General features: G+C 38.3%; 1 long non-coding RNA gene across 1 annotated transcript; it reads left to right on the top strand.

The window, feature by feature from the left end:
* The first annotated feature begins 43 nt into the window (after positions 1–43).
* Positions 44–20,932, top strand: LOC105304387. The gene is made up of 7 exons (XR_002776856.1): positions 44–129; positions 734–814; positions 2,539–2,698; positions 7,649–7,777; positions 15,038–15,147; positions 19,211–19,315; positions 19,494–20,932. It is a non-coding gene; the product is annotated as an uncharacterized LOC105304387 (long non-coding RNA).
* The last annotated feature ends 1,165 nt before the right edge of the window (positions 20,933–22,097 follow it).

The following is a 22,097-nucleotide window of genomic DNA, read 5'->3' as shown; positions in this document are numbered from 1 at the left end:
TGGCCCTCCCTGCTGTTTGCTCTCCATTCTCTCTGGTTCTGGTCTGAGGTTTGCTGTTGCTTTTAATCTAGTGAGGGTTTGGGGTCAGCTGAAGTAATAATCGTCTCTGCCTTCCACACCTTGTCATAGGTATCCAGATTTAAATTGTTATTTTTATTGAAGTTAATTTACATATAGCGAAATCACAATAAAGATCTTAACTGTCCATTTCGATGAGGTTCAGTATGTGTGTACCCTGATCAAAGTAATATTTCCCTCTGAGGAATGTACTTCCCAGTCAACCCTACCCCCCGTCTAATTTATTTAACCTTTTGTAAATAGAGTCATACAGTATACAGTAAGTACTCTTTTGTGTCTGGCATAGTCCGCTCAACACAATATTTTAAAGTTGTAGGGGAGGAAAATTTGCCACACCAAAGTATTCCTATTTGGCTTGTTGCTTATTCTAAACTGTTTAAAACGAAACAAAACCAGTAGACGTAAGAGAAGCTCTGAAAACCAAGTAGAAGTTGCCCTTTTGTAAGAAACACTTAACATTTATAAAGGGAATCGCCATTTGTAAAGGTGACTCCCTCTCTGTAACAGGAATAGCAGGATGAATAAATCTCTAGAAACTTATCAATGGCGAAGGCAAGGACAAATCTACATACAACCTTACCCTTGTTTACTGTGCTTTTCCTGATAACTTCCCATAACTGGCCTCCTCCTCACCCCAAATACCTTTTGTCTTTAGGTGAAGATAATATTTAAGGTGATGGCTTTCACCTTTTCAGAGTGACTGAGTTTTCCTGGATCTCTGCCGCGTATACAGAAGGTATACACACAATTAAACTTTTGCTTACTTTTCTCCTGTTAGTCTGTCTCATGTCAATTTAATTCTTACACCAGCCAGAAGGACCTAGAAGGGAAGAGAAATTTTTCCACCCCACAGAGATTTATACATGTTTTTTATTAAGTTCTTTTCTCCACTTCTTCCATTACAAAATTTGAGATTAGTTCTATGGCTTAAAAAAAAAAAATGGGAGCACTGAACATCTGCATATATTTTTATGTTGATATAGTTCTGATTATATATTGACCTGGAGCAGTGGTTCTCAACCTTGGCTGTACATCAGGTTCACTATGGGGCTTTTAAAATTCTTTTTAAAGTTCTGTGGCCCAGACCAATTGAATCAATGTTAGCATAGGACCCAAGCATTAGTATTTTTTTAAGTTCCTTAGGTCATCTCAGTGTTCAGCCAATATTGAGAACCACTGAATTAGACGATCTCTAATGGGAAGGAAAACTAATATTTATGGAGTGTTTTCTGCATTCTCTTAATGTTAAGATCTTTAAAAGTTTCCTGGAAAAGCATAATTAACAATAAAATTACTAATACCCAAATATTGAGAACATAATACTATCTTAAGAACAAGTATCTCAAATAAAAATGTACCCTCAACCCCCTCTGAAGTAAAAATAGTGTAATTACTAGATACCTATATTACAGATATTTCTACTAGTTTGCCTCATTCTCCATACTTTTCTTAAACTTTTAATAATTTAGCACCATATCTCTCGAGCTTCAAGAAACCTTATGACTCATCTCCTCGTATATATGTGTGTATATGTATTATAAAATGTTTCAACTTATTTTGGACATAGCTGGGTGTAAATTATAAAAGATATATTTAAGCACCCTGTGACTCCACAATTTTCCATGTACAGATATCACAAAAGTTTGAGTGCAGTTTTAGGTTTTGATAATTTCAGAAGTATAAATGCTACACACTTGCAAAAAACATCACTTGAATGTTCATTTAAATTTTTTACACATTCATTTTGTGAATTTTGAATAATTTAAAATTTTTTAGTCCCCCTAATTGAGGATGGCAAATATTGACTGAAACAAAAATTGAAATAAGTTTACTGTTCAAAAATTCCCAGGACCACATAAGCATGAAGGAAATTTAAATAATTTTATTTTCTAATGATGTTTTGTGTAAGTTTGTAGATTTTGTATTTCTGAAGGTATTAAACCTAAAACTACACTAAGACTGTTGGTAAACTATTGTATTTGAACTCACCTTTGCTCTTATATAATTCCTGTAGTTTGTAATAGTGTTCTTTCCTAAGAGGAGATTTTTTTTCTTCTTAATATTTTTTTTTATTTTTCAATTACAGTTGACATACAATATTATATTAGTTTTAGGTGTACAATATATTAATTAGACAGTTATATAACTTACAAAGTGATCACCTGATAAATCTAGTACCCATCTGACACCATACATAATTATTACAACATTATTGACTATATTCCTTTTGCTATACTTTACATCTCCATGACTATGTTGTAAGTACCAATTTGTGAGAATATTAACTTAAAAACTGAAATGTCTTCTCTTTTGTTAGCCTGAAGTCTTGTCTGGACCACTTGCTAGACAAGTACCAGCTACTGTGTGGCTTCCTGATTATGCAAAATATGTAGGAAATGATTGTTTTTCTGTTCCCAACCTAAAAATTTACTTATTTAATGGACTTGATGTTCTCATCAGGGACCCAGAAGTCAAAACAAAACACTGAATTGAATCCTGCTGGTTTCGGAAATTTATCGTAGGGGAAGCCAGCTGGTGGCAGCAGAAGAGACAAGATAGAGGATGCAAGATGGCAGAGGAAGAAAAAAAAAAAAAAACGCCTGAATTCTAGAAGATCAAGGTATTCTTCCTGAGAATAAATTTGCGACCTAATTTACAAATTGTTTTGGGTTTCTGTCAAGTAGCTATTTTAAATGGCACAGAGCCAAGCTTTTATTCATATAATTTTTATTTAGTATATATATTTTTAGAGAGGCACTAAAATGCAAAATAACTACGTTAAAAATCAATATTTGGCTGTAACAGAATATCATCATCATATAATAAACTTCTAAGATACCAGGATCAACATGAAATATAAAAATTAGATATTATTAATTAAAAAACTTATTACAATTTTACTATGGAAATGTTAATATTCAGATCTTTAAAGTTTGACATTCCATTCAAGAATGTTTATTTCTCGTCAATGTAAGCTGGTACTTTGCTTCTGGGGTCATTATATCTTACATTTATGACATTAAATTATACCAGTAAGGATAAGCTAGGTTATACTTGGGAAACAGACCCTAAAATTCCAGTGGCCTAAGACAACAAAGATTTTTGTTTGTGCTATGCATCCATCATGGGCTGGCAAATGGATGGAGACTCCACTATTTTATCAATCCCACATCTCAAAATGAGGCTCAGGATTCACTGCAGCAGAGAAAGAGAGGACTAGAGTGTTTACCACTGGCAGCAAAATGTTATATTCCAGATATGCACAGGTTACTTTGACTCACATTTCATGAGCCCAAAGTAGTCAAATAGCTGTGCCTTTAAGGGCAGTAGTATAATCCTCTGTATATCTAGGAGTAAAGAAAATATACCTGGAAACAAACAGTGATGTTATCTACCACATAAATTGATGCTCTCTTGTTTATTATTTTTAAAAATTTTATTAAAAAAATTTTCAATTACAGTCGATATTAGTTTCAGATGTGCAACATAGTGATTAGACACATTTATTTGATGCCCTCTTTTGAAGGGGTTCACAACAGGCCTCCCCATAATGTGCCACTTTGGCCTGTGGATTATTTTGAGCTGAAGGCAATAGAGACCCTGCAGGCTCATTAGAATCTTTTACTTCTCCCTTAAAGAATTTAAATTAGGCGTCTTTCCCATAAGAGTTATTTCCAGAAATAACTTTTTATGGCCTATCTATAGGGTAGGGCAAACTTCTAATTAATGAACATCTGTTCTTATTGTCCTGTGAATGACCTTCCTCCCCTCTGAAACCCCAAGGCTTCTTATCTCATCCTTAGCTCAGAATGTCACATATACCTCACTTTGTCTCTCTGACTCTGGACCTCTCACAGATGTGGAGTCTCTGATTCTCTCATGGATGTGGGGTTCCCATGCATATGTATATAATTAAATTTAGTTATTTTCTTTTGTTAATTATTAGACCAGGTGAAAGAACCTAGAAGGACAGAGGAAAATTCCTTCCTCCCCCACACTTTCACCCCAAAGGGCACAGTAGCAGATAATGTTTGGCTAGTGCTGCCATTATAGGATACTGCTAGTGTTGATGCTGCCACAAAATTAGTAAGCTTTCCTTTCTCTTTAATAGGAACTGACTGAAATAAAGACTTATTTCCATTTTAAATCCTAGTCTTGCTGTGGTTGCTGATGATAGTGCAGTTTGATTAAAGCAGTCCCTCAAATGGAAGCTTCTAGTACCAGTTGAAGAAAATATTTTCTGAATCTTTTTTGAAAGTGTTGTCCTCACTTATGTTTTTTATTCCTAATATATTTATGTTTTGCTGGCAATTGCTGTTTTACACAGTCACATGAATAAAATCTGTCCTTAAACCTTGGTTCTAAAAATGTGGTAAAGGAGCAATATAATTGGCTTTCAAGAAATCAATTGTCTTGGTTTTTCTATCTGCATTTCAGTTTCGTTTCATGTATACTAGAATCAGCAACTTCCTAAAGTAGAATGATAAGAGAATCTTTTCAGCAGCTATCATGTAAGAAATACTTACACTCTGAAAACATTGGTTTGGTTACTTAATTCTCAGGTTCCAGCAAGCAAAGTACTTTCTCTACAAGCAGTTTTAACAAGATATATTTTCATCCAAAAAGCGTATTATTTTGGTTTTGTTCAAGATGACTTTTAAACATGTAGTGGCTGCTAGTCTATCTTGTTTAAACATCTTGTTAAATATATGACAAGGCAATTCCAAAATCTTTGGGCCTCATGTATTTTTGTTTTTGATCGAAGTATGATGAAGTACCTATTATTTTTCTGCTTATGGACAGTTAGTTATAAGTGCTTTCCGGTTACAGTACTGAAAGGTGTATGAACAAAACATTGTATACTTACGTTTTTTAAATCATTCTTAGCCTTTACCATGTTTGTTCTATAATCAATAACAATTGACACGTTTCAAAACTGATTTTCCACCCTATAAATAGTTCCTCAATTAGAATGTATTATGTTGATAGCTATGTGAGACCTCAGCAATCTCTCAACAACTGAACAGAAGCAGAGTTGAATTCATTATTAATTTATCGTGATGTTGGACTTAAACATGACTTGTAGTTGTTTCTGCATATCTAAATATCTGACGTCCAAGATAAAGTATCACATTTAGTAATATCACAGCCTTCCAGTACACAGCAGAATACAATTCAAGACGTGTTTAGATAACCCATTTTTCTAGAAGAAAGTTAATGACTAGGATTTATAGCTTCAGCAAATATGAAAACTCTTTCATCTTTAACTACTGAAAATAGTTCATAGTCTAAGGCAGGAGTTATCAAATTATGGCCTAAGAATCAAATCCAGCTCTCTGCCTATTTTGTGAATATAATTTTATTGGAACACAGTCATGCTCTTTCCTTTGTATTATCTATGGCAGCTTTGCACCACAACAACAGAGTTGAGTAGTTGTGGCAGAGACCTAATGGCTTGCAGAGCCTAAAATGTTAATTATCTGGCCTTTAAAAAGCATGCTAACTTGTGGTCTATAGTAATATCGTCAATAAGATTTTTTTATTTTTAATTTTTAGCTTCCCTAGACATAGAACTACTACTATAAAGAATTCTTTTCTTAAAGCTTTCTCATAAACTCTATTATTTTGAAGTTTGATAAGTGGGAATAAAATGTTTTGATACCTTGTTTTGCTCTAACACTTTATTTTAATAATATACTTTACATTCTTTATTGTATCTAAATTGAAGATGATTTATCAAGGATGTTGTTGAACAGGATGTTGGAATTTTTCCTGCTAATGAAATTTTCAGGTTGCAAACTGACATTCTGCCATCAATTTACCCTTGCAAGATGTGAAGAAATCCCTAGTGAGACTTTTTCTTATAAGGTTTATGACCTAAGTGGAAGTAAATAACAAAAAATTAAATACAGTTCTTTTTTTAGAGTTTGTTGCCACAGCATACCTAGCAAAAGCTGAGCAATGCAGATTCTTAATTGGTTTTCTACATAAACTTAATAGTTTTAAAAATCATAATTATGGCAGCATTTTACTCTTCAGTAATGGGTATATATTTGGTATTCAAGCACTGGATTTACACATAGAACAAGTAAAGAAAAATTTCACTCAGTTATTTTAGAATTCTTACATATATTTGAAAGTGGATATTAAAATGTTTTCAAAACATTCAAGTGGCACACTTTATTCATATTATTGACATTGTTTCACTAATTAAGTATGATGATGCCTACTCCATCATTTCATCACTGGTTGCATAAATTTTCAGGGATGCCATAAATGATGTTGAAGTAGGCATTTGGCCATATGGGGAGGAAAAATCTTTTCCTTCTACCCTTCTAGGTTCTTGGTTGAGATTCATCTGTAATAAAAAGATAGATTAACAGGAGAAAAACAATCAAAATTTGATAACTTGTATACGTCCTGTATACGTTGGAGGGATCCAAGAAGACTAACTCTCCGAAATGGCCTTAAGCCTTCATCTTAAATACCATCTCCAGCTAAAGACAAAAGATGCTGGGTTTGGTGTCCCTCCGTTGATCCCCGTGTTGCTTTGGTGTTCGTTTTGTTCCCTTTTCAGCTAAACGACGCTGGAACTTCAGTGGGGCTACTTTGCTTTAGAAGGTTCTTAGTGGGACCAGAGCCCTTGACAACTTTATGCATCTTGATGGCACCTCTCCTGGAAATACATCACAACTGCAGATCCTTAGATATCTGTGGTTGGCAGAACCAGTGCCTTCATGGGGCTGTCTCGCCCGTGGCAGTGTTTTTCCCTCCTGCACCAGGGAAGGCAACTTTGGCAGTCTTACAAACTTGTCTCTCAGACTTTCCCTCTTGCCTTCCATGTCCTCTTATTTCTTCTCCACCTGCATTTATCATTTCGGCATTTTGGCTGGTCCTTTGGAGCCTCATGGGTGTACGAAGACACCAGTTCCAGGCAGAATGTTAAGCTAGGGCTAATGCATGCCATTGGATCCTCTTTAGGTTCTGTAAACAGTGACAGCCTTTATCAGTGCAATGTTTGCAAGGTAGTTCTTACACTCTGCGGAGTGGGATAGACACTTCAGCTCTTTTGGATATGAAAACATTTGTGTTTCAAACTTTGAATTGAGTCTTCAGGGAAGCGTAATGATTAGTATTGTCACTGTCAAAAATATAAGAAGAGCGTGAGATCTTTTAGTCTTGGCTGCAGCCCTCACTCAGCATGAATGGTACTCCATGAGGATGTCTTTGTTATTTGTTTGTTTGTTTATTGTCATTTTACAGTTCTGATGCTGGATGTCTCTGGCTGAAGATTTGATGTGGTTCCTCACTATACTGTACATCCTGTTAATAATAGGTGCTATACCAGGCTCTGTGTAAGTGTCACGGGGGCAGGACCTATATTTTAATACTATTGCTAACATTTCATTTTACTAGTAAGAAATCTTTGAATTCATTTTATTCTTTGTAATTCTAGATACTAGATTATAGTTAAGCCATACTGACATTTCTAAAAAAGGGATATATGTTCTTGGACAGTTGTTCAAAAAGAGACAAGTTTCAGTCCTCAGTGCTGCCCTTTGTTTTACAGGTACAAGTTTTCTAGCTCAGACAGCTAACACAAAAAGTGTCGGCTGTCTCGAAGTCTTACTCGCCTACCCTCTGGGCTGTTTCTCTGAGTTGCAGACGGTGTGAGACTGTGATGGTACAGTGTGCACAGGTACTGTTCTGACAGACTGGGATTTTCTGTACTAAAACCTTACTTTGTATCAAAAGTTAAACAGACTTTAGTCCAATAAATAAAGGTCAATTTCTGTAAAAAGAAAAAAAAGATGCTGGGTGGGGGAGGGGTGGGAAGAGGTGAGAGAAGGCAGTTATGGAGGTTACCAGGAAAAGCATAGTCAACACAGTAAAGGTAAGGTTGTTATGTAGATTTAAGCTGTGCCCTTCTGCATGGATTAAGTTTCTAGAGATTTAGTCATCCTTCCCTTCCCGGTACAAATATCCTTACAGATGGAGATTTCCCTTATAAATGTAAATGTCTCTTACAAAAGGGGAGCAACTGGGGGGATCGTTTTTATGAAATACATAGATGTCTAACCAATGTACGGTAGACTTAAAACTAATTTAAATAAATAATTTTTTTTTTAAAGGGCAGCTTCTGTTCAGTTTTCAGAGCTTCTGTATCGGCTGCTTCTTAAAAATACAGTAATCACAAGTGATAATAGTCTCATTCCACTCAGTACAGGTTGAGCTGAATCTGTGTTACTGTTTTCCATGGTAGCCCTCATTTCTTAAGACAATACTGGAACAAGCCAGAAAGTACCCAAAGGGTGGTAAGAGGTCTGGAAAATATGTCATATGAAAAACAAGTGAATGAATTAGGTGTGTTCTACTCGAAACGTTGATCTATGATGATTTTTCACATTTAAAAAAGAAGGTGGAAAAGAAGCCTGTACTAGGAGCAATAGGAATTACCAAGACCTACAGGCTTCAAATAATCTGAAATTTCATGGGAGACTTTTTCTTTTCTCCATCTGTAGCCAAGGTCAACAGAGGCAAGTTTTGTTCTGGTCACACTCAGCAGGTGGTTGGTCTGTTGTAGTTCACTCATTGAGGGGCCAATTTCCAAGTCTCTGGGCTTTATTTTCTGTCCTTATTGAAGGCCTATTAAAATAGCTGAGGTCAGCAGATGACATCAGGGCAGATACCATCTTTAGAGCTCACTCACCTCTTTGAATTTGTTTTCTCATCCTGCATTTAAAAAAAAAAAAAACCTGAAGATTTCCCTTTCTACTACCTCAACTATGCATTTATGAAATATTTAAAATACTTTACCCAATATTTTATGTATTTTTTCCTAGGAAGTTTTTTTCAGGATTCTAATATGCCATATTGCTGAAAATGGAAGTCCGTATGTATCTGTTTTTTAAAAAAACTAGTAAAGTATACAGAATGTAAAAATTACCATTTTAACCATTTTAAAGTGTACAATTCAGTGGCATTAAGGACATTCACAATGGTTTGTAACCATCACCACCATCTATTTCCAGAATTTTTTCTAATCCCAAACAGAAACTTTGAACTCATTACATAGTAACTTCTTATTCCCGGTTGCCCCCAGCCCCTGGTAACCTCCTATGGGCCTATTCTAAAGGGATAAGTTACTGTAGATCTTTGAAAATATATCTGCTGAACCCCAGATAGTCTCAGACCCCAGGTTGAGAAAAAATGGTCGAAGACTCTAAATTTAACATTGGGGATTTATACCAGGAAGCGCTATTGATTACCACTGTTCTCTGTGCCCATGGCCGGTTCCTTTTAAAGTTGACATGTACTGCCAATATTCACATTTTAGAAAAGTGCAGTTTAGCACTTCTGCCATTCTCTAGAAGCCATGGTGCTTCCCAGTTTTACCATTACAAACTTCAGAAAGAAAAAAAAAAACATGCATGGAATTCCTGGTATAGGCTACTAGATATTGCTAAGAGCAAGACAAAAGCTTATTACATTGTAGGTGAGAGGTCAGTTGTTTGTACTGGTACCCACTATCATTTAAAAGAAATAACTACTCAGTGCTGTCTTTTCTCTAGGAAAGTTCAATTAACTTCATCACTGAGAGTGTGTGAGAGGACAAAATACTGGCTGAGTATTCTCTACTTCTCTCCCTATAACTAGCAAAGAAAATTTTGTCTTTGCTATCCTATTCCAGATGTTTCGGGATGCAGAATTGGGAGAATAAGATGGACTTAGAAAGAGGTGGACCTGAGAGGTGGTGGGCAAGAGCAAAGGATTTAGTAAAAAGCCGAGTCAAATCTAGGGTTCAGGATGAAAGAAAAGAGAGATAAAGGAAAAGCTATCTGCTGGATGTCACAGAGAGTTTGGGTGTTTGGTTGGTAAGAGGTACTGCAGCTGCTAAGCATGCATGGGAATTGGGGAGGAGAGGAAAGCTGACTTCAGGGCTGATGCTGTCAATTATGATCTAGATCCCCTCTAATATTCTTTAAATAGATTTCACTTTTTAAAAATTTTGAGCTCTCTCGGCCTTAGCACCATTTTCTTAGAAACCTCCTCACCATGAGAGCCAAGTGGAGGAGGAAGCGAATATGCAGGCTGACGCCCAAAAGAAGAAAGATGAGGCAGAGGTCCAAGTAAACTTGCTAGCTTGTGCACTCGTGGAAGCTATAGCAGAAATAAGGAAAGCCAGAGGCCAGGGACGTTGATACAAATTGCTGGACTGCATGCCTGCTGTGTAGATCTTAATAGATCTAGAACATCCATTGCCATATGATCGTTGTGACTGCCTTTTGAGAGACCTGCCTTGCTCATACAAAAACAACAGTTCTTTTGCTCTGGACCTGTGACATTCTGGACTAGTTCTGTTCTCAGTTGTGGCTGAATGTAACGTGTACAGCTGTCTTAGCTGAACAGAAAAAAATTAAAAATAAAATAATAAAAATTTTCAGATGTTACTCACATACAGTCAAGTGCACAAATCTTAGGAATGGAGCTTGATGAATTTTTTTACATGTCTATACCTGTGTAACCACCACCCAGATCAAGATACAGAACGTTCCAGCATCTCACATGTCATTCTCATACCCTTCCTAGTCCCCTCCACCCAAAGTAATTACTCTTTTGGTTTCTATCACCATGGATTAGTTTTTATATATTTATTTAACTTCATAAAAATGAAATCACGGTATGTACTCTTTTCTGTCTGCCTTCTTTCACTCAACATTATACCTGTAAGATGGATCAATATTATTGTAGGTAGCAAAAACAGTGGTTGTTTTTTTTTTGAACCACTGTATAGTATTGCATAATTATCTGTTCTATATTTGACAGACATTTGGGTGTTTCTAGCATTTGGCTGTTATGAATACCAGTGCTGTCAACATACTTGTATATTTGTGCTAATGGATATAATCACTCATTTCTGTTGGGCGTATGTCCAAGTGTGGGTCACAGAGTACACATATTTGCATCTTTAGTGATTGCTGTCAAATAATTTTCCAAAGCAGATGTATCAATGTACAGTCCCACCAACAATGCAAGAGAGTTCCTATTGCTCTATATCCTTGCCTGGACTTGATAGTTTTTAAATTTTTGAACTTTTTCCAGTTTTATTGAGATATTATTGACATACAAGGACTTACTATTTTCGTTCCTTTAATTTTAGTCACCTTTAACATTTGAGAGGCACAAGCAGAGATTAGAAAACCTTTTTAATTATTTTCGTTTTTAAACTCTGCTTCAATATAAAGAATTCTATGTATAGGCTTGGTATCTGAAGCCTTGGAAATTATCAGAGTCACAGGAGATCTGAGGTTTTGGATTTGTGCAGATCCAGTTCAGCAGTTGAAGGAAGCACATATTTGATAAGAATTGCAGATCACTGTGTTCTTGAAGGCGAAACTTGATTCTATAAAGGTACAAGAGTGGCTCTTAAAAGACAGATAGCTCAGTAGATACTAGATAGAGTTGGCAAAGCTCTCGAAAGACTGGACAAATACATCTTTCTGTTAGGCCAGTTGTTCAACTTGAGCGTGTATCAGAATCTCCTAGAGGGCTTGTTAAAAGACAGCTCACCAGTCTCACCCCAAGACTTCCTGACTCAGCAGTTCTGGGAGATGGGGGACAGAGAATCCGTATTTCTAACAAGTTCTCAGGTGACACCCATACTCCTGATCCTGAGACCACCTTGTGCTGCGAGAACCACCGAAGTCCTTTATTGCAATGTACGAGTGAGAGGCAGTGGTGAAGAAGAGGAAAGGCAGCCAGATTTGGGATATATTTAAAGGGGTCTAGCCAATAAAATTTGATGTTAAATATTGTGATCCTAGAATGTTCCTTAAGTAGGTTTCTTGCTTGTCGTGTATTTGCTTTTTAGTTTTTTAAATATAAGGGCCATGTAGTTTTGTTGTTAAACATACAGGCTTTAGAGTTGGCCTGGGTTTAGTTCTCAACTTTACTACTTATCAGTTGTGAAGTCTTGTGAATTTATTTCTCATTTGTAAAATGCGGATAATATGAGCAGGGAGTTCTTGCAAGTAATAAATGAAATACCTCATAAAAACATTTATTACGGTACATGGAATGTGGATTTCTGATTGGTTTGATTTGGGATAAGAACACACTGCTTAGATATGATAATGAAGATTGTCAAAGTATAAATAACTGAGAAGAAAATTCTGCATTTATTTTCTAATTTTATAAGAAAATTTGCAGAAAACTAATTTTTTAATTTCAAGTTTTATTACTTTTACACCAAACATAAATTGAATCAACAGTAATTCTGATAGGTGGCTTGAAAATTTTAGTTTGTACCTTCTACACAAATTCTGCAAAATATGCTATACAATGTTCACAATGGACATTTTGTCCATTTGGATTTAATGGGTTTTGGTGAGAACTGCAAACTAGATGGCAACTGTACTTGTCACTTGAAAAATTTCATCTACTTATTTAGTTATCTTATCAGCAACATAATTAAAAATTTCCGAATTATTATCCTGTCAGCCAAAAAAACTGCCAAAGGTCAAAATATCTATACTGGTAGCGGGAGAAGGGAGGGGGAAGGTAGACAGGGTAAATGGGGTCAAATATGTGGTGACAGAAAGAAAGCTAACTATGGGAGGTGAACACACAGTGTAAACATATATATGCCTGACTGTTAAAGTGTACAGCTGAAGCTTATTGGATTTCATTAACCAATGTCACCATAAAAAATAATAATAATAATAAAGAACTATCTAAAATATCTCAGGAAAAAATATGTACATATATCTATACTGGTCTTCAGCATATTGACAGGCTGAAGCAAATGATGCAAAAGTTTTAAAATGTTTTCAGAGCCTAGCAAAATTGTGGCCAAGGAAAGTTTTCATAAAGGAAACATGATGTAAACACCTATTTTTTCCTTACCCTTTTAGAAAATGGAATTGTCCACTATATAATAATACATATTTCCAGCAAACTGGTCTGCATCCAATTAGCTATAAAAAGAACTAACCGTCAAAAAGCAATCATCTGTAGCAAGGCATTTTATCTTATAGATGCCAATAAAGGTTTCATTTCCTTTTAAAAATAGGCAGAGATTATTTTCCTGCAAAATATAAACAGTCTCCTTGCATGATATAATGACCTAGGCTTATTATTTTCTGTTCCAGTGGTTCTTAAGTGGATACACACATCAGAATCACTTGGCGGGCATGCATCTTTAAAATACCCCTGGTTCTGGCCCCTAGCTGGAAGCAAAGTTAGGACATATTCATGCTTATATGCTCCCTAGGTTTCGATAGGACTTCCGTTTGGGCCATGTGGCAGTTTGGATAACCTGAAAGCCCTTCCACTACAGGACACCTAGAAGTACTGGATAAAATTAGGCAAGCAGCTTTTTAAACTCATAGTTAGAATATTAAGGAAATACTTCAAGGCCAAAATCAGGGCAGGACCTACAGTTCCACATGATAAGCAGCTGCTGACACTTTGTTTCCCCTGGAAGAGGAAGAGAGTACTCTAATCTCTGTAATCAAGTACTCTTATCTTTGTGCTTGGGTTTTATCAGCTTTGGGGGCCGGAGAAAATGCTCTAGGCATAGACAAGATGGGGAATTGGAACTAAGAACCTTGTACAAACTTGGAACCCTGATTGGGCTACCATGGAGTAGAAAGCAAAGCCATCCAATCAGCGGAGGTAAACGAAACAAAACAAAAAATATATAGCTGTATCTCCATGAAAATAATCACCACCTTTTCTCAGGTGGTTTTCAGTCTGAATTTCCATTACTTAGGTAGTCTAGCAGACCTGAACTGAGAAATTAGTATAAGAAATGGCCCCAGGCTGGGACACTTTCCAGGCTCCTGGCAAAAGCAGATGCAGGACTTCTCTTGAGGGACATACTCTCAAGCCAGACGGAACTGTGGTCACAGAGGGCTGTGGGGGTAATTTAAGTAGAGCCCAAGCGCTCCTGGGCTGCAGAGTGGCTGAAGAAGGGGTGGACTGCCTGACCTCAGGCAATCACTCCACTCCCTGCAGACCCTCTGAGCTTATGGAGACCGCTTTCCCCAAGAGCTGCTGCTTTCTGTGGGTTCAAAGGACCTGACCTGAGAACTAGCTCAGTGGGACAAGAGTAAACAGGTGACTATTTCATTATCTGGTCCTCAGCACTTGATACAGTTAGTGGATTGCATAAGGACTTGGGAGTACTTTTCACTGCTTCCTTTGAACTTTGGAATTGACCCAGGTTAAGGGCTGGCCTTCAGCCATTACCTGTAGATATCATGAGGCCAAGCAGCCAGTAGTACCTCCAAGGGAATGTGAGTTCATAGGCTAAAAGAACCAGACATCTGAAGAGGACAGATACCTCAAAAGAAAAATGACAACCTGGAAACTGTACCAATTGTAGTAGAAATACTAACAAACCAACCAAGGATTTTAAATAAATATGTGAGGCCTTCCCCTTCTAGTTAGGAAGTAGAAAGTTACAAGACTATCATTCTCATCCTCTCAGGTGATTCTAAAGTAATTGCCCATTGAAACTGTTTCAATAACCCATATAGCAGTACTTGCATGGGTAAATGTCCACAGGCTAAATGTGACAAGAATGGTGATCTACAGTGATATTATTTACAAGCCTGTGCTTGCTTTTTATTTAGTGCCATGTATGTAATTGCATCCTGAAAAACTGCTTAGTTGATGAGGGGTTAGCTGGGAGAGATATAAAGGTGAACACACCACTGACAGAATGATTTATTACTTTGTGGTTCATTGGAAGACTAAAGATTGTTCAAACAAACCATTGTGAAATTTTCCCTAATCCCTTGTTACAGATGTGTAACCCACAGTTAGAATCAGCGTACCAGCACTGTAGTACTACGACCAGCTTTATAAGAAGAGCCAGCCAAATTTTAATTTCTTTAGCACTTATTCACTTGCTGATTTTTTAAAACATTTTGTATTGAAACATTCCACATAGGAGAGCCCCATGGCCCTGATGCAGGAAATTGCCTTCAGAAGCTTTGAGGAAGCTCAGGTGTCAGTCAGAAACAAGGATTGGCCAGCAATGGAGCCCTAGAGAAAAGCAAGGTGAGCTAGATAAACATGGGCAGTGCCTTTCTAAGCACTGTCCTGGGGAGAGGGTGCCCTGCAAGTCTCAGTAAATATCCAAAATGCCTGACACTTCAAATCCTAAGGTTATGTCAGGCTAAGAAAACCTGATTCCATTTAAACATCGACACCCTCTTTCTTTGCTCTAATTCCATATACCTCAAGCCACCTTCAAGTCACTTTTGAATATTAGATATCAAATATAGCTTGTTTAAAGGGAAAAAAATGTACTGGTTAGAAAGATAAGAATAAAAAGTTCACACAATAGTTGTATTTCTCAGTTGAAATTTGTCATGAAGTATATTGGCGTGTAATATTTACTCCTTTGTAGGTTAGTGGGAATGAGGATCTCTGAGATAAAGCTCATAGACAGTAACAACTGAGGGGCAGACTTAGACCAGGATGAGTCCATTAAGGTAAAGACCATTTAGGTAGTGGCCATCCTGCTAGTCTGTCTTGGCTATGTACCTTCCTTCCCATATCTACAGCGCCTATGGTGAATATTCTAACCCCCAGTGATGGAGAACTTAAAACCAAAAGAAGCAGGATGAGGAAGCTGTGTTAGCACTGTGGTTTCTTACCTCAGCACTCTATTGAAACTCTGCCCTCAGAAGTCAAGAGCAACGTCCTGGTGGCCCAACGCAATGTCTTCTCATTCTTCATGCTGCACTCTCTTAGTGATTTGAAACTATTGACCATCATCTCAGATCATGGGAATCCTATCTGAGGCAGTTCAGACTAGAAAGAGACAGAAGGGTGAGTCTGAGCCAAAGTTCGAAAAATTAAGCACAAAACCGAAATGTTTATTAGGCTTCTACTAATTATGGGTGCTAGACATTTTCTTTTAGGCACCTGAGATATGTCAGTGAATAAAACAAAGACCCCTGCCCACACGAACTAATATCAAGGTCTCCAAGAACATTAATGAAGGGTCATATTTTCTTTTATGTTCCTGTAGATTTTATTCTCTTTTATTACAGTACTTCCAACATTATTTCACTTATTTCTTTACATGTCTGTCTCTCCTTCCTGGACTATGGGCTTTGGGATGGCAGGCATTCAGTAAATGGCAGTAGAATGGACAAATGAAGTGGACTACTAAACAGCCTGTTGAGTCCTGATGTCTTAGAGAGATTATGCTTATCTTGGCCTTAGAGGAAAATAGGTTTTAAATGAAGATGAAAAAAGAACCCCACAAAATAAGAACAGTGTACTAAAGAAATACTAAACAGGAACTGGTGCTTCTTTCTGTCCCCTGTCACTGACATCCTGGGCAAGGCCATCATTATTTCTCTCTGGATTAATACAACCATCTCCCAGCTGGTCTCTGCACATGTTTCAAATGGTCTTCTCTACTTTAATCTGTTCTCCATAATGGAGCCAGGGAGTGTTTTAAAATACAGTTATGACCATGTCACTCCCCTCTGGAAAATTCTGTCATGACTTTGTATTTTACTCCGTTGTTGCTGTATAAAAGCTCCCAAATCTCAGTGGCACACCAAAATACTTATTTTCATGCTCTCAGGTCTGTGGGTTGGTGGCTGCTTGGCTCACTGAGGCTGGGTTAGGAACTCAGGCTTCTGATTGGGTTTAGGTCTAGTCCATGAACTGTCATTCTAGGGCCTAGACTGAAGGGGCAGCAGCTACATGAAGCATATCCTTTTCCTAGCTGATTGCTGAGGCACAAGAGGATGAGCCAACCAAGTGAGCTCATTCATAGCTTCTGTTGGCCTTCTCCGCTAATGTTCCATTGGCCAAATCAAGTCACATTGCTAAACCCAAAGTCAAGGGACAGAGACATATACTCTGCCCACCATGAAGCCATGGTCAGTTCTGTAACACAAAGGGACTAAAGAATTGGGAACAATCCAGTCAACCCTACTTTTCCTTGACCTTAGAGACAAGTCCAAAACCCTTTACAATTTGTTTCTTTTTTTTCCCCACTTTCCCCACCATCTCGCAGCTTCTTTGCCTCACTCACTGAATTCTCTTTAGTCTATTTTGCTCATGCTGTCTCTCATTTTTAAGTCTTCATCCATGCTGTTGTCTTCTCCTGATAGTCTTTCCTTTCCCTTCCCTTCCTCTGTCTTCCCACCCCCACCCAGCCCAGGGTATTTACCTCTCCCAGTGATCAGTGTAAATGTCACCTCCTACAGGACCGAGTCAGTTGCTCCTTCTCTGCATTGCCAAAGCTCCAGCACTTGATATTATAAGAGACTTTAGCACAAGGTATTGTTTTTTCTTATTTGACTGCCTACCTTCATGAGGTTGGAAACTGTAACTCTATTTTTGCATCTCATCCCCAGAACCTAATATAGTCAATGCCTTGCTTATAGATAGATAGGACTCATTTTGTTTTTATTTAATGAATATATACATGAGTGAGAACAAACAACTGAGAATACAATTTGGTTTGGGGATCTGCTCAAAGTAGCTTATTTTGAAAAGTCTGGTATATAGACATGTCCAAAAGACACATGGCAATGAAGTATGTGCATCGCCTTTGCATTTCTCAAAGTCCTCTTTGCTTCTCTGCAGTTGATTTTCATTACACAAATCTCCCTTTGTTAGACTTTTGTAATGCACATACTACATTACATGACAGCCTACAGGCGACCCTAGTAGTTTGAAGAGAGACTTTAATCTGTGGCTATAATAAAAGACAGACTGGGCTGATAATGTTCACAACAATTCAAAGGATGATTTAAATAATGATCAGCTCTCAGGGCTGACTAGATGCTAAGGGACAAAGGCATCCCTCCCACCCCTGCCCCCAGGAGAGAATGGTAAGATCTGCTTTTGTGAGATATCCTGCTCCAAGTTATTCGTTTATAGCCAGAAGACTAATTCTTGTCGATACATTTCTGAGTAAAGAGACCCAGATGTTACATGCTAATTTTCTTTTTTAAGTGTGTCAGTTTACGCAATTCTGGCTTGAGGGCTGGGAGTGTCCATCAGTCACACCTGAACAGATGCTCTACATGAAAATATGGGCAATAATGTTTTGTCTCTAAAATTTGAGGAAGAAAATTTCATTAAAGATAGGAGCCATTTCTAGTCTCCAATAAGAGCACACAAGAAGGCGGGTGAAAGATTTGAAAGTGATACGCTGGTGGGTGATGTGGGGTGAGGGTGGGGAGGATGGGGGCCTACATGGGTAGAATGGGAAAAGTCATTAAAGGGACCCAAATTTTCCAGGGTCCTAGAATGTGGATTTGTTGACTTTGAAAGATAATTGCCAGCTGAGGCCAGTGTTCCTGTAGCTAATTTTGAATTCCGATGATAGAGAAATTATTCCTTTTTCTGATGATGAGAAATCTGATCCAAGTCATGTAGGCTTAGAATGTCTATGCTAATAATTTGCTAGATTTAAGGATATAGGATTTCACAATTAGATTCTCATTTAAGAAAAGCCATCTTGCTTATTTAGAGAATTAGTGTTTTATTAGTCAAAATGGATTTGCTTCTGAGGCCTAAACTACTCATTTCAGGCAATGTTTTCTAAGAGCTGAGTTCTTAAATTGAGAGAAAAATAAAGCCAACATAATATATTTAATGAACTGCGTGAATGCCTTGGAGAATCCCATCCTGGCCAAACAGTAGAACAGAAACCACTACCAAAGGTGCCAAATTGCTACCATTTTCCCCCAAAGACCCAAACCATTTTGGTCATAGTATAGTCTCATACATTTATTGATTTTTTTTATTTTTCGAATTTCTTACATGAAGCCTGATCCTTTTAAAATGTGGCCTGATTTTCCTGGCTAACCTAAAGGCATGCTCGGCAACATTGAATGGATTGTTTTTCAGATGAGATCAGTAATCCCTTTGGGAAGAATGTGTGTGTGCGTGCGTGTGTGTGTGTGTGTGTGTGTGTGTAGGGGAATGGTGGGAGACAGTGATGAAGAGACTTTGGAAATGACACTTTACCCTCTGAGCAAGGATGTGGAGAACTAGAGAGTGTATGATTAGCCTTTTCCTAAGTGTGTAAGATGTCTCATCTTTTGTCTTATGACCCTTCATCTCCCAATTATTTCAAAAGTTGCCATGAAATTCTCAGCATAGCTGCTTGAATGTAACAGTGGACTTGAGGACTTCCCTTCTGCCTGTTCCTTACACACAGGACAGTGAACCTCTCAAAGTGCAGGTAGGAATTATTCCAGTAGCCATAGAGAGGAGCCCAGCAGGGCAGGGCCTGGGTAAGGGGTGGCGGTGAGGGAGACAGGGCTGAGGGATGGAAGGAGGGTGTTGTTCCAGGAGCTGGGGTACTGGAAGATCAGGAACTGTAAGGTGAGGAAATGGCTTCTTAATGGACATGTCTCCAGAGATCCAGGGAGAAGCTCTGGAAGGACAATTTTCATGGATGGATGATCTGATGACCACATTCTTCTAACGGCCCCCTAAATATGACCTTCTCCTTGGGGTTCTCTCACAGGTGATGCTGCCACCACCACCAGCAGTCTTAGAGCTCTTGTAAATGAACCTAAGCCAGTGTGGCTGCTCGGTCATCACCAAGTTCTTTGGTTAATGTATGGAAATACTTAACATTCAGAGACCTATGAGACCTGTATGGATCTCCTCCCCCATAACCAGGTGGGATATCACTGTAAAAACAAGTCACAGACCAAATTCTGCCAAACGTACAATGACTTAAAGTGAACAGTCACCAAAGAGGCAACCTGTGCCTGTGAGTTTAGCGACCTTACTGGCAACTCCTTAAGCTTTTCGACAAGCACCTGGCCCCAAAGGTTTAATCCAAAGTGGACTCAGCACTATTCTGAAGACAGGCAAGCATGCTTTTTGGTCAGATCAGGCCCCATTGTCCTTTATGAAGGAAACAAGACACCAAGTCATATGGCATGCTATGCCTACATGTTAGGCTGCTGGGTAGGCTGGATTCCTATTTTCTCATTTATGCAAGAGCTGTGAGGCTCATGCAGTCTTTCTGGCCCATCATATATCTCGAACACCACTCATTTCACAAATGAGAAATCATTTCTAACACCCCCTTAAGTTAATATAAAAGCCCCAGGGCAGATTCAAATGGCCATGTTTATATAGCTACCCTGGAATGTGGATTACTGATTCGAGCCCTTCAGTGTTCACTAACTGCCCCTGGGGTGTACATTTTTACTCCCAGATTTATCAATTCCTATGCTCTTCTACCCCCAGGAATCCCCATAAATGATATTATAAACATCATTCATGGAAATAAAATAACTCAGTAAAATCCCTGCCACTCAGAGTAAAACAGTGTGCAGGTTATTAAGCCACTGTTTCTCAATTCCAAACTCTGTGATGCTGGGGCAGGGAGTCTGCAAACATTTCTGCTTTGCCAGTTGTCCCTGTTAGCTTCCGCCTGGAGGGGTACTGGAAAGAGACGGCTAGGCCAGAGAAAGAGAAGGGACTATTGTTTCCTGTGTCCAGCACCAAGCAGCAACTACACTTTATCAGCAGCAGAGGGATCCAGCACCAATCCATTCTGCTTTTCAAGTTGTTTTTAGCACTCTTGGAACTAGCCTCATCATGTTCTCAGAGGTGTGGGTCCCAGTTCCATGAAGCCATATTTTTAGGCTTCTGAGGCACCAGCACCAGCCAAGTAACAACTCCCTCAGAGGTCTGGGTCCCAGCTCCTTGGGTTCCATCCTCCGAGCTTCCGGGCTCTGGAAACTGACTTCTTTCTTTTGTTTCTACAGCCCTAGGGTTGGTAGCTGCTTCTTGCAGTTACTGTCTTAGTGTTACCTCAGTGTTCCCCTTTTGCTTTTCTGACCCTCTAACACCTGATTTACTAAATCACTATATTAAATTTTCTCTGTTAAAGTAACTGGTTTGGCTTCTATTTTCCAGAATGGATGCTAAATGATACAGTCAGGATCGAAAATTAAGTACAGAAGCAGAAAAACTTATTCTAAGAGCTTTACAAAAAAAAAATTCAAACCAAAAGATTAGTTTACAAGGAAAAGACTAGTAGAACATGATTATCTTTGGATAGCCCAAGATCTAAAATGTCAGTATGGCAGGTCCATATCAGATTATTAGAAGATTTTCCAAAATCTAGTTAGCAGAATGATCTGACAGCAGGTATTGGGGAAGTAGGCACTAAGTGCCTAGGAGTTACACACAGTGTGCTAGCTAGTCTCCAAAGATGGCCTTGATAATTCCTTCCCTCTTTCTACACACGTCACTCTTTACATCAAGGGTAGAACTTATTTCCCTTTCCTGTGAATCTGTGCTGGCCTTATGACTGGCTTGAGGCTGACATTCTAAGAATTCTGAGCCCAGTCATTAAGAGGACTAGCAGCCTGATTCTTGTTCTCAGATTGCTCATTTTTGAGACACTTCCTCTCATAACCCAGTCATCATGCTATGAGAAGCCCTAACTATATGGAAATGGCACATAAAGCAGAACTGAGGTATGCAGGTCAACAGCCCCAGCTGAGATCCCAGTGGACAGCTAGCATTCACTGCCAGCCACGTGAGTGAGCCATATTGAATGTTTCAGATTAGTTGGGCCCCCAGATGACTGCCGTCCCAGCTCACATCATGTGGATCAGGAGAAACACCCAGCTGAGCTCAGACAACCAAGGGACTGATGAAAGACAATGAAATGGTGGTTTAAGCTCCTAGGTTTTGAAGTGTGTTTTATACAACAAGAGAGAACCAAAACAGACAGGAAGCCCAGTTCTCAGACACTGGGAGGCTAAGATCACTGATAAAAAACTTGTTGACATGGTTACTAAGGTTGGTCGAAACCATCCCAGCAGTAGTATTTGTACCTTTACCAGATAATTCCTTTTTAAGCTAGCACAGCAGGGTGAAAATTTGATTACATCAGCTGCTACCAGAGGGTCTAAAATCCTTTGATAGGCTGCTTGGGAGATGGAAGATGAAGCATTTGGACATTGATTGGAAGGAGACAATAAAAATAT

The sequence above is a fragment of the Pteropus vampyrus genome, unplaced genomic scaffold, assembly GCF_000151845.1.
Source record: "Pteropus vampyrus isolate Shadow unplaced genomic scaffold, Pvam_2.0 Scaffold339, whole genome shotgun sequence".
In the NCBI taxonomy this organism is placed as follows: Eukaryota; Metazoa; Chordata; class Mammalia; order Chiroptera; family Pteropodidae; genus Pteropus; species Pteropus vampyrus.
Note: the sequence above shows the minus strand (reverse complement) of the source record. Positions and strands in the feature narration are given on the sequence as shown.